Source organism: Ursus arctos, unplaced genomic scaffold (assembly GCF_023065955.2).
Source record: "Ursus arctos isolate Adak ecotype North America unplaced genomic scaffold, UrsArc2.0 scaffold_19, whole genome shotgun sequence".
Taxonomy (NCBI): Eukaryota; Metazoa; Chordata; class Mammalia; order Carnivora; family Ursidae; genus Ursus; species Ursus arctos.
In genome coordinates, this window is record NW_026622863.1 from 52,096,328 (window position 1) to 52,108,525 (window position 12,198).

Sequence of the window (12,198 nt, forward strand, 5' to 3'; positions counted from 1 at the left end):
CAGGAACCATTTAGATTGTGAGTGTGAGATGATGATGGTTCTGACTTGCAAAGAGAGGGGCTGATGATGAAAAGTGGTCAAACCCTGGTAAATTCTGAAGGTGAAGCCAACAGGAAGCCTATGGGACAGAGGTGAAAAGGAAGAAAGAGAGGATTCAAGGGTGAGTCTGAGAATTTTGGCCTGGGCAACTTTGAATACGAGTTGCTATCAAAAGGAATAGGGAAGGGTGAAGTTGGAGTAGGTTTTTAGGGAAGATCAGGAATTTGGTCATGAGCCTGTTCAGTCTCAGGTGACTACCAGACATCTAAGGATAATGTCAAGCAGAATTAGCTCTAAGTCTGAAATTTGGGAGTAGAAATCGGGGTGAATACATAAATCTGAGAACTGTTAGTTCACAGATGGTACATCAGTCATAAGCCAGGTGAGATCCCACAGAAATGAAATAAGAGTTCAGGATATAAACACAGGGTGTGCAGAAAATACCCTTGTGAAACCACTGCACACAAGTAAGAGACATGGAAGAAGCAGGACGCATATCTGTCCAAGGAGTCAGTGGGAAGACTATCATTAATGGAGAAGACAGTATTTCAATGCAGGTTGCAAAAGAAAAAATGCAGCTCAGTAGCTCAAATCAAACAAGAGATTCGATCAACTGCAGGGTCAGATTCAGATGGGTTCTTTTCTCCCGGAAGTTCGATCCCCTGAGCACCTTCCGTGTGAGCTGTCTGGGTGCATGCAAGTATTGTATTACCAGGTTTTCACAGCAGAGTGAATCTGTAATCTCTTGAGAGCAATTCTGTCCAACCTGACATGGCTTTTAAAGGATTTTTTAAAAAATATATTACAGCTATATTCTAGTAAATATTTACCTGGTATAGCTATTTCCATCCGTTAGCTTTATGAGTCCCCTGCCTTCATGCTTGATAGTATCTTTCAAAACTCATAGGACAGAATTTTGTTTGATTTGACTGTAACTATATGGAACATACTGATGTGGTTTTTGGTTCTCACTTCACAGGATGTTTTCTCTACGCAGGAGATTTGACCTGTAGATTTAAATTAATAATAAATTAGTTACAGTTCTTAACTGCTCCACATATGCAGACTATAAAGTATAGGTAGATGTAGATCGAGGTGGCCAAAGTCATTGTGAAATTAGGACAGAATCTGGTAAATGCTTTTCCTGGTAATATTTGATGCTTCAGTCCTCAATTTAATCCCATACCAATCACTCACTATTTATTATATAATGTGTACCCTGTGCATTTAATTGTCAGATGATGTGATGTTGTCTGGCAAGTGATTGCTGTCAAATTAAGGATGACTGTCCGGCAGAGCCTTCAACTTCGCCTCTGCCAGAGCTCCGGGGCTACCTCTGGCCGGTGGTCCTGCACGCTCGGTGGCGACACCTCCATAGGGCTTGCGCACGGAGCCTGCGTGCTCTAAGGCAGCAAATTCTGCCAGAACACTTCCACTAGGGGCGCCTGGGTGGCACAGCGGTTGGGTGTCTGCCTTCGGCTCAGGGCGTGATCCCAGCGTTATGGGATCGAGCCCCACATCAGGCTCCTCCGCTGGGAGCCTGCTTCTTCCTCTCCCACTCCCCCTGCTTGTGTTCCCTCTCTCACTGGCTGTCTCTATCTCTGTCAAATAAAAAATAATAAATGAATAAATAAATAAATAAATAAATAAATAAATAAATAAAGTGTGCCCTTTACCTAATGACCCTGGGAGTGACTTACCCTGTAGAAAAAAAAAAGAACACTTCCACTAATGCACCGAGGGCACATACATCTTCAATGGCACTTGGAATTCTGGAGAATTGCCTTTGTGAAAAACTGGCAATAATTTCTTTCAGTTCCATGTCTTAGTTTTCCATGGGAACATCACGAAACCATGAACAACTTTAGTAACACAGTTTGACTGCCATTTCCTCAATGAAGGCTTTACTGCCAAGGACCTTCTGGACCAAAAAATTAATTTGTCTTCTGATGATAAGGATGCCTTCTATGTCGTGGAACTGGGAGACATTCTAAAGAAACATTTGAGGGGCACCTGGGTGGCTCAATTGGTTAAGCATCTGCCTTCAGCTCAGGTCATGATCCCAGGGCCCTGGGATCAAGCCCCTCATTGGGGCTCCCTGCTCAGCCGGGGAGCCTGCCTCTCCCTCTCCCTCTGCCTGCCGCCTCCCGCTCCCACTTGTGCTCTCTCTCTGTCAAATAAATAAAATCTTTACAAAAAGAAGAAGAAACCAAAGCTTTAAAAAAAATAAACATTTGTGGGGCGCCTGGGTGGCTCCATCGTTGGGCGTCTGCCTTTGGCTCAGGGCGTGATCCCAGTGTTCTGGGATCGAGCCCCATATTGGGCTCCTCGGCTGGGAGCCTGCTTCTTCCTCTCCCACTCCCCCTGCTTGTGTTCCCTCTCTCGCTGGCTGTCTCTATCTCTGTCAAATAAATAAAATCTTTAAAAAATAAAAAAAAAATAAAAAAATAAACATTTGAGATGGTTAAAAGATTTTCGTCAGGTCACCCCCTTTGTATGCAGTCAGATGCAATGATAGCAGAACCATAGCGAAGCCCCTAGCTGCCATGGGACAGATTTGACTATGCCAGCAAGACTGAAATACAATTGGTACAGAGTCTCAGGGTGCCTCCAGAGACGATTATCTATGCAAATCCTTGTAAGCGAGTGTCTCAGATTAATATGCTGCCAAAAATGGAGTCCAGATGATGACTTTTGATAGTGAAGTTGAATTGATGAAAGGGGCCAAGGCACATGCAAAGGCAAAGTTGGTTTTGCAGATTGCACTGATGATTCCAAAACAGTCTGTCGCCTCGGTGTTAAATTTGGTGCCACATTCGAAACCAGCAGGCTTCTTTTGGAACGGGTGAGAGAGCTAAAATATTGATGTCCTCAGTGTCAGCTTGCATGTGGGCAGTGGCTGTACTGATCTTGAGAACTCCATACAGGCCATCTGTGTGTCTGTGATATGGGAGCTGAGGTTGGTTTCAACATGTGTCTGCTTGATAAGGTGGTGGTTTTCCTGGATCTGAGGATGTAAAGCTTAAATATCACCAGGGTTATCAACCCAGCACCGGACAAGTACTTCCCATCAGACTCCGGAGTGAGAATCATAACTGAGCCTGGCAGATATCATGTTGTGTCAGCTTTCATGCTCGCAGGCAATAGTTAATACCATTGCCAAAAAACTCATATTAAAGGAACAGACATGCTCTGATGATGATGAGTCAAGTGAACAAATCTTTGTGTTATTTCATGAATGATGGAGTACATGGAACATTTAATTGCACCCTTTATGATCACACACATGCGGAGCCCTTTCTGCAGAAGAGACCCAAACCAGATGAAAAGTGTTATTCAACCAGCATATGGGGACTGAATGTGACAGGCTCGATCGCATTGTTGAGTGCTGTGACTTGCCTGAGATGCATGTAGGCAACCGGAGGCTCTTTGAAAACATGGGTGCTTATGCTGTTGCTGTTGCTGCTGCTGCTACTTTCGATGGGTTCCAGAGGCCAACTATCCACTATGTGATATCGGGGCCAACATGGCGACGGATGCAGCAAATCCAGAACCACGACTTCTCACCTGAAGTGGAGGAGCAGCGTGTCAGCACTCTGCCTGTGTCCTGTGCTTGGAAGAGGAGGATGAACTGTCCCTCTGCTATCCGTGCTTCAGCTAGCATTAACATGTAGGTGCCAGTCCTGTAGCTGTTAACTTCGAGTTTATCTTGAATTATGGAATTTGGGGAGACTGTTTAACATAATTACTGCTAACTGTCTCTTAATAACTGCTAAATGTCTTCAAAAGTAGGGTTGGCATGGACGAAACAATATGGAAGACTAGGAGATGGGGTCACTTATCTGTGTTCCTATGGAAACTCTTTGAATATCTGTTTGATACGGATTTTTATTCACTTTTCAAACATACTACTAAAGAGTGCCCCTCAGCTGCTGAGCAAGCATTTGTAGCTTGTACATTGAATGGGGAGAAAGCTTAGTGTTGTGACCTAAAGATAAAGTATTTTGAAATAATTAAAAAAAAAAAAAAAAGAATGATTGCCTTGTTGTAAAAAGGCCAAGGATTACATGGGTAGACCATTCTGTGAGTTCACTCCAGCTGGTCTGAACTAGCCTGAGCTGTTTTGCTAAAAACAGGACACAACAGTGACTCATAGTCAAAGCGTGCCACATATTGACAATTGGTATTGCTTTGTACTTATAAATTCAAGGTGAGTGTTGGGGCCGTTTATACAAGTTTATTGATAATGTTTATTGAGTATTTAAATCTATACATTTTCTTCTAATCTCAGCTATAGCAAATCTTGATATACTGGGTTTCATTTCACTCAGTTCAAAATATTATCTACTTTTTCTTGTGATTTCTTTTTTGACTCAAACATTATTTGTCAATGTTTTCTTTAATTTCCAAATATGTGGGGATTTTTTTTCCAGAGTATTCTTTTATGAAGTCTAGTTTTATTCCCTTATGGTCAGAGTATATAGTTTCCTGGTTTTAATCATCACGTTGATGATTTTCACCAGGGGTCTATGTGCCCGAGACTCTCTGCTGTTGAGGCTGACTATACAGAGGGAATATGCCCACAGGACCAGAAGAGTATAAATTTCATTTTGGGTTCCCTGCTTCCCAGGTGTTCTGTCTACATGTTAGTGGTTCCTGATTTGAGGGCAAAGTCACACAGAGCTACTTACAGAGGAGAAGACAACCTGAGCTACATCTGACTTCTCTAGCCTTTGCTGTGAGACTGGCCTTGCTTGGAATACATAGTCTTACTTAAATGTTTTTGTTATATTTTATTCTTTTCCCTGCAATAAACTGTAGTTTGGTGTCAGTCATTTTGAATCATGTGAGGCTTCTTTTGCAATTAAACCCCATCTGACCACCACTATCCATACAAGTCTAACAGGCTTTTAAAATACGAAGTCAATCCACTTAAATTTTTAAATGTTTTTTTAAGGGTTGGATTTTTAACTTTTATTATTTTTCCATAATCATAAATTTATGTACCTCTCTGCCCTTTCTTTCTACCTTTTGAGTTGTTTAAAATCAACTTAATCCCCACCTGTATAGAAAACCCTTTTTCTACTTTCCTTGGAGGTTACCTTGTGGAGTTTAACTTTCATTGTTGTTGTGCCAATATCTAAAACTAGTAATTATTTTAATCCCTTTTCCCAAACTCTTCAAAGCTTTAGAATGCTTTTATTTCAAATGCTTTTGTTTTATTCATATGTATATCCTATTTTACCCAGCATAACTTTTCTACCTTAAGTATAAAATTAGATATTAAGACATTGAGTGTTTATCTGCATATATTTTCATGATGGTCCCATTGTTGTAGGATCATTTAAGATTATATGCAACCCTGAGTGGACAGTAATTTTATTTCTACATCTTCAAAACATTATGTGATTCTCCTCTATTTTCCACTACTTTAAAAAATTCACTCTCAGTTTAAGGACATCGCTTTTTGGGTAATCAATCTTTCCTTCCCGGCTATTCTGCAATCTTCCTTTTTCTCTTGACTGGGGTGCGGTGTGATAAGGGTGTCAGTGTACTTTGTTTTGTTGATTTTTATTAGAATTGTTTTGCTTTCATAATTGAGTATTTAATTCTTCATCAACTCTAGGAAACGCTTAATCATAGTAAGTAATGTAAGTAATAAACAACTATAGTAACAATCATAGTAAATAATAACAGTGAATAAAACAATGCCTGAATATCTTGTTCTGTGTTTTTTTTTTTTTTTTAATTTCTAGGACAAATCTATTTATCTGTCTATATATCTAAAGTGAGATGAGGGGTGCCTGGGTGGCTTAGTTGGTTAAGCATCTGCCTTCAGCTCAGGTCATGATCCTAGGGTCCGGGGATCAAGCCTGTGTTGGGCCCCCTGCTCAGCAGGGAGTCTGCTTCTCCCTTTCCCTCTCCTTCTGCCCCCCCAACTTGTTCTCTCTCTCTCTGTCTCAAATAAATAAATAATCTTTAAAAAAATAAAGTGAGATGAGAAATAAATGTAATCAATGATAGTCGATTTCATTCTGGACTTGAAAACAGAATAATTGATATTTTAATATAATCTTTGAATACATAATATTATTGGATCAGCATTAAATTTTCTCATTTTGATCACTGTATGGATGTTATGATAGTTTCCATTTATTTAGGAAATATATTTTTATACATATGTATATGCATGTATACGTGTGTGTGTGTATCATCTCATGAGTTATAATGTAATTTCTACCTATGTATCATCATTGTATTCTATTTCCTAAATTTTTATTAAGGATGTTTTGCATCTGTGTTCATATGGGTATTGGTCTGCAGTTTTCTATTAATAGTATTACCTGTGTTTGGTATCAAATTAAAGCTAAAATCATAAAACTAGTTGGGAAGACTTCCATCTTCTTTTAAAAAAAAATAATTTTAGTGGAATTGGAATTATTTCTTCCTTAAATGTTTAAAAGAACTCACTAGTGAAGCTATCTTGGCATGAAATTATGGTGGGAAAATTTAAAACTACCAATTCAATGCCTATATGTATAATAGAGGGCATTTCAGATTATTCGTTTCTTCAGTGAACCTGAGTAGTTGAAGTATTTCAAGGAAATTTTTTTGTCAGTTTCTAGTTTCTAGTTTTTGTCAGTTTCTAGTTTCTAGTTTCTAGTTGGCTGCACCAATTTACACTCCCACCAACAATGCAAGGGAGTTCCTTTTTCTCCACATGCTTGCCAACACCTGTTGCTTCTCGTGTTTTGTAACCAGCAGTAATAAAGAAAAAAACTTAAAAGAAAAGAAAATAGTTACATACAAGGGAAAACCCATAAAGCCATCAGAAGATTTTTTTCAGCAGAAACTGCAGGCCAGAAGAGAGTGGCATGATATATCCAAAGTGCTGAAAGGGAAAAATCTACAGCCAAAAACACTCTATCCAGCAAGACTATCATTCAGAATAGAAGGAGAGATAAAAGAGTTTCTCAGACAAACAAGAACTAAAGGAGTTCATGACCACTAAACCAGCCTACAAGAAATATTAAAGGGTTCTCTCTGAGTGGAAAGGAAGATTGTGAGAGTATGAAAAGTAAAAAACACAGAAGCAGCAAAAATAAATATTTCTGTAAAAATCAGTCTAGGGATCCATAAAATAAAAATATGTAAAATGTGAAACAATATACCCAAAACGTGAGGGGGAGAGAAGAATGGGTTTAAACTTAAGCACCCATCAACTTAATATAGACTGATAAATGCAGAAGATCTTATACACAAACCTAATGGTAACTGCAAATCAAAAACCAGTAATAGATATGCAAAGAATAAAAAGAATTCCAAGGGTATCACTAAAGAAAGCCGGCAAACCATGAAAGGGAGCAGAAGAAAGGATCAGAGAAAATCTATAGGAACAACCACAAAACAAGTAACAAAATGGAAATAAATACACACCTATCAATAATTACTTGAAATGTAAATGGACTAAATGTTCCAATCAAAAGACACAGAGTGACAGAGTGGATAAAAAAACAAGACCCATCTATATGCTGCCTACAAGAGATGGCTTCACAGATGAATTCTACCAAACATTTAAAGGCGTTAATATCCATTTTTCTCAAACTATTCCAAAATATACAAGAGGAAGAAAAACTTCCAAATTCATTCTATGAAGCCAGTATCACCCTGACACCAAAACCAGATAGAGGGGCGCCTGGGTGGCACAGTGTAGCGTCTGCCTTCGGCTCAGGGTGTGATCCCAGCATTATGGGATTGAGCCCCACATCAGGCTCCTCCACTGTGAGCCTGCTTCTTCCTCTCCCACTCCCTCTGCTTGTGTTCCCTCTCTCGCTGGCTGTCTCTATCTCTGTCAAATAAATAAATAAAATCTTAAAAACAAAAAACAAAAACAAAAAACCCAGAAACGCCACCAAAAAAGAGAACTACAGGCCATTCTCTCTCATGAATAAAGATGCAAACTTCTCGACAAAATATCAGTAAACCAAATCCAACAATACATTTAAAAAATCTTACACCACAATCAAGTTGGACTTATTCCTGGGATGCAAGGGTGGATCAGTATTTGCAAAACAATCAACATGATACATCACATCAATAAGAGAAAGGATAATAACCATATGATCATTTCAATAGATGAGGAAAAAGCATTTGACAAAGTACAACATCCATTCACGATAAAAACCCTCTGCAAATTAGGTCTACAGGGAACATATCTCAACATAGCAAAGGCTTATATGAAAAATCCACAGCCAACATTATACTCGATAGTGAAAATAGAGCTTTCCCTCTAAGGCCAGGAATAAGACATGGATGCCCACTCTCACCACTTTGATTCAACACAGTACTAGAAGTCCTAGCCACAGCAATTAGACAACGTAAAGAAATAAAAGGCATCAAAATTGGTAAGGAAGAAGCAAAATTCTCACTCTTTGGAGATGACATGCTACAATATATAGAAAACCCTAAAGACTCCACCATACATCTGTTTTTACATCTATTTCTCTTTTATTCAAGTTCTTATTTTTCCCATCCTTCCAAGAACAAATGCAGGATATATTTTTTTTAAGATTTTATTTATTTGAGAGAGAGAGAGAGAGAGAGAGCACAACCAGGGGGAGGGGCAGAGGGAGAAGCAGACTCCCTGCTGAGCAGGGAGCCCAATCTGGGCTCCATCCTGGGACTCCACTCTCATGACCTGAGCCAAAGGCAGATGCTTAACTGTCTGACCCACCCAGGTGCCCCAACTGCAGGATATTTATAAACGCTCTTTAGCATACTTGTCTAGTTTTTTCATTTCAGTCACTTTTTGTGCATGTTTTTTTTTTTTTATCCTGATACCCTATATGTCTTATATTCCCTGCTCCTTTGTGTGCCCAGTAAATTACATATTGGGTGCCAGACGAGATAAACTTTACATTGTTGAGTGCGGCATTTGCTTGTATCCCTTTAGTGTCAGATTTTGTCATGGCTTTCAGGCAAAGGTATGTGGTAGCAGTTCTTCCTTTGAATATTTGCTTTTAATTCTTTTCAGGGTGAGTCTGGAGCAAATCTTAGTCGGTGTTTAATTAAGTCCCACTATCTAGGTGATATATTTCTGAGGATTCTACCTGTTGTTCTGTATACTGTATAATAGGTGTTTCCACATTGGCAGATAAGAACAAAATGATTCCCAGCCCCATAGAAGCTGCAGGAATTACTTGGTCTACTGTCTTCTAGTGGTACTTTTCTAAACCTCAGATAGTTCACTCTCGCACTTGTATGGATCTGGACACAGTCAACAATTTAGTGGATCCTTCTTCAGTTCTTTGCCTCTCCTCTTTCCCTGTGCCCCCCATATCTAGCTCCCTACCCTTTCACACCTAAATTCTAGTCACATTAGTTTTATACCCTGATTTTGATCTCCGGGCTCTAAGGGCAGGAAATCATTGGGCTCCTTTTGGGAAACAGTGTCCCAGTGGCTACTTCTGAATTTCTGGAAGAATTCCTTAAGATGCATTGAACAGCAGGAAACAAAGACCAAAAAAACTGACCAGAAAACAGGAAAGGAAATGAGAGTTTTTGCCAGGCAGAAAAAAATCCCTGAAAACTTGAGAATGAAACTGTCACCATCAGAGAGCAGTCTTTCTGATGGAAAGACTTGAGCATCTGCGCAGAGGGTGACCTTCACTCGTTCCTAGGGAACAAGCACTTAAAGTGCCCGGTAAAATACTTCCTCCCCTAGAATTCACCCTGAACTAGGTACACCTAGGATGGAAAAAGCCCCCACCTACTATCCTTGAGCGAGAAGCAGCCCTCTTGTTCACTGCACTGCACACCCTAGGGTTTCCCTCAAACTCCAGTGTGATCTCACCACCCAGAGGAGGTCCACAGCTTCCTGGGCCCTTTGGAACACCTCCTCTCACCCAGACTACACTTCTTATTTCAGTCTGTGTCATAGGGTGAAGGAGAGGGAGTGATTTTTTAAAAAGATTTTATTTAGAGAGAGAGAAAGAGCACGAGCAGGGGGAGGGGGCAGAGGGAGCAGAGTCCCTGCTGAGCAGGGAGCCCAATGTAGGGCTCAAATCCCGGGACCCTGAGATCATGACCTGAGCTGAAGGCAGACGCTTAACTGACTGAGCCACCCGGGCGCCCCAGAGGGAGTGATTTTGCAGCAGGCTCAGCAGGCAGAGAGAAGCTAAAACCTCAAGGTGCCTGGGATAGGGGCCTGCAGCTTGAGTTTGAGACCAGATGGGTTATAGGGGCTGGGGCAGAGTAGGCAGCAGTGCAGAAGCCGGTAAGAGAAGCAGCCTTGAGGACGCAGGGGGTGGGCAGGAGAACATGGGAATTGGGGGTTCAGAAGTCAGCATCGAGGCTGGGCCATGGAGGGAACAGGATGCCAAAGGTGCAGAACAGGGCCTGGGCAGCCACCAAGGCTGGATGTCTTGATAGTGCAAGATGTCCGGGGAGTCAATGCTGCCGCCAAGGAGCCATTAGGTGAGGAGGGAATTCCTAGGGCCCATAGGGCACAAGGAGAGCCCCAAAGCTGGACTGCTAGGGATTGCAGAGGTGGGAGGCAGCAGAACCTGGTGCTCGGAGGTCAGAGAGCCCGAGAGGTACAGCCAGTTAGACCAGAGCTCTCTCTGGACTCTGCCTGGGTACTCACCTGACACCCCACCTCTGAGACAGAAGTTCAGGATTTAAGGCTCTGGCTTCCTTTCCCTCTGGACCAAAGTCTCTCTGCAGGCAAGTCCTACCCTGGCAGGCCCCAGCTCCTTCATACCTTTGATGCAGTGCACCAGCCACTGGAGTTCTCCCCCAGCCCCTGGGGTTCTAGCTGTGCCTGAAGTTGGCAGGCTGTTTCTTTCTGGAAGCTCTGGGAAATTAGATTCCTACTTGCATGCATCGTTGGCAGAATTCAGTTCCATGTGGTTGTAGGACTCGGGTTTCTAAGCTTCCGGGGTGCTTTCTGGTTGTATTGAAATGATCTACAAAGTCACACAATTTCTTCAAAGGGCTCTTTGTATAACTCAATACTGTGACTTCTGATCTTGCTGAGCCAGGACTAAAGACGCTGGCTATCAGATGTGTGGCGCTCAACTTAACTCCTAGCTTTATCTCAGAACCAGCAATGGGGTATCAAAGGGCCTAATACAGCCATGTCTGACTCTTCTGCCTGCCTCTTTCTCCCTACAGCTGGAAAAGGTTCTCTATTTTTAAAGACTCATGTGAGGGGTGCCTGGGTGGCTCAGTCGGATAAGCTTTTGCTTTCAGCTCAGGTGGGATCGAGCTCTGCATCAGGCTCCTTGCTCAGCGGGGAGCCTGCTTCTCCCTCTCCCATTGCCTGCTGTTCCCCCTGCTTGTGCTCTGTCAAATAAAAAAATAAAATCTTAAAAAAAAATAAAAATAGAGACTTGTGTGATTATATTGATCCCACCTGGGTAAGTCTCATCACAAAGTGCATTATACACTCAAAGCCCCACTGGCCATCTACAGGAACGTTCATAGGTTCTGGGGATTAGGGCATGGACATCTTTGGGAGCAATGATTCGATTTACTACAGTTTGCTGTCTGGTCCTCAGATTCCTATCTGTCCTGCTTATAAAATATATTCCCCACACCCCAAGATCACAAAATGTCTCATTCCATTACAGTATCTACTCAATACTCAAATCTCATCAGCTCAAAAATCACAAATTTCATCATCTACATTGTCTAAATCAGATCTGGCTGAGTCTCTGTATATAATCCACCCCGCACACAATGCTCTCCATCGGAGGATCTGTAAAACTAGAGAACAAAGTATCTGCTCCCAAAATACAATGGTGGAATAAGACCTGGGATAAGTTATATACATTGTTTCAAAGGGAGAAAATGAAAAAATAAACAAATAGCCGCAAGTTCCAAGCAATTCTGAAATCAAGTTTAGCAAACTACATTAGGTATCAAGACCTGGTAATACCTTCTATGGTTCAGGGCTCTGGCCACTGGGCTCTCAGCCCCCCCGTCCCCCATTCTACTCCGTCCTCCACCTCCTTTTCTATGACAGGTAGCAAAGGTCTGCAGCTTAGGAATCTTCTCAGCCGGTTTCATGTGTGCAGAATATTGGAAGTCCTAATTTCATATTCTGTCCCTCGAAGATCCAAGGTGTTTCTATTAGAAAGGAAGTTTCAAGAACTT

The 12,198-nt window shown here is 41.5% G+C and overlaps 1 protein-coding gene and 1 pseudogene across 1 annotated transcript in view; one reads left to right on the forward strand and one right to left on the reverse strand.

Annotated features, from left to right (window-relative positions):
• Window positions 1-12,198, reverse strand: part of LOC113247980 (zinc finger protein 211) — a 40,068-nt gene that overhangs the window by 18,761 nt on the left and 9,109 nt on the right. The window contains exon 2 of the mRNA XM_057313934.1: window positions 870-1,046. The gene's annotated coding sequence lies outside the window, so the exon portion shown is untranslated. The remainder of the gene's footprint in view (window positions 1-869; window positions 1,047-12,198) is intronic.
• LOC130544085 (ornithine decarboxylase-like) lies at window positions 2,571-5,950 on the forward strand (annotated as a pseudogene).